This window comes from Nematolebias whitei, chromosome 1, assembly GCF_014905685.2.
Source record: "Nematolebias whitei isolate Nwh7 chromosome 1, NemWhi1, whole genome shotgun sequence".
NCBI lineage: Eukaryota > Metazoa > Chordata > Actinopteri > Cyprinodontiformes > Rivulidae > Nematolebias > Nematolebias whitei.
In genome coordinates, this window is record NC_056498.1 from 38871995 (window position 1) to 38873255 (window position 1261).

The window sequence follows — 1261 nt, forward strand, 5'->3', positions numbered from 1 at the left end:
TCGGGATGAGTGCATTCAGTACCTAACAGGAGGAAGAGAATTATTTACGGGCCGTGACATATTTTGCTAACAGAAAAACAAGGCTGAGTCCATCGGTTGACAAGGTTTTTTCATTCAATCTTCATTTAAGCAAAAGCTGAGTATGTGTAGGAGACGACTCTCAGCTACTACCACACCAAGTCCGTTTTTCAGTGATATGTAAAGTTTTCAAAAGTGAGCCGCTTCTTGTTTGCTGTGCTGATGGACCGACTAACAGATGAGGTCAGGCAGGAACCCCCGTGGACTATGATGTTTGCAGATGATGTGATCTGTGTTGAGAACAGGGAACAGGTGGAAGAGAACTTGGAGAGGTGGAGGTATGCACTTGAAAGAAAAGGAATGAAAGTCAGCCGTAGTAAGACAGAGTACATGTGTGAGTGAGAGGGAGGAGGTGGAACAGTGAGGCCACAAGGAGCAGAGGTCACAAAGGTGCAGGACTTCAAGGACTTGGGGTCCACTGTCCCAGCTGTGTTGTCTGGTCTGGAGACAGAGACATGGACAAAAAGACAGGAGACAGAACTGGAAGTGGCAGAAATGAAGATTTTGAGGTTCTCCTTAAGAGAAACAAGGATGGAGAAGATTAGGAATGAGATCATCAGAGGTACAGCACAGGTTGAAGAACTGGGAGATACTACTGGGTATACTGGTAGAAGGATACAAAGTTTGTTTTCTCAGTCATCCAGGTATATAACAACACCCTAAGGGTGGCTTCTGGGTAATACCAGATGGCTAGGCCTCAGACTGACGAAGCCTCTTGGATGAGGGGCGAAACGTTTCTTTTTAACAAAAAAAACGAAGTCCAGATGACATGATTCAACCTTTTTTGCTGGTAGAAGGATGTTAGAAATGCAGCTGCCAGGACAAAGACAAAGAGGAGACATATGAATGCAGTTAGAGAGGACGTGGAGGTAGTTGGAGTGAGGACAGAGATGGAGGAGGAGGACTCGCTGTGCAGATCACTGAAGAGGGAAAAGCCAAAAGAAGAAGATTCTTTTGAGTCGTTGTCTCCAAGGTTGTTTTCACACCTGATAGTCCGGTAGATTCGGTTCGGGACCAATATTCATGACATTTTGTTACATCTGAGCTGGTGCGTTTGCATTCACACTGCACTGTGCAGTCGAGCCAACCTGTTCCCCCGCTCGCCTGTGGGGGCGCTGCACCAAGAACTACTGAAAGAAACAACACAAAAACCTCTGAAGAAGACACTTCTTCTTCTTCTGGA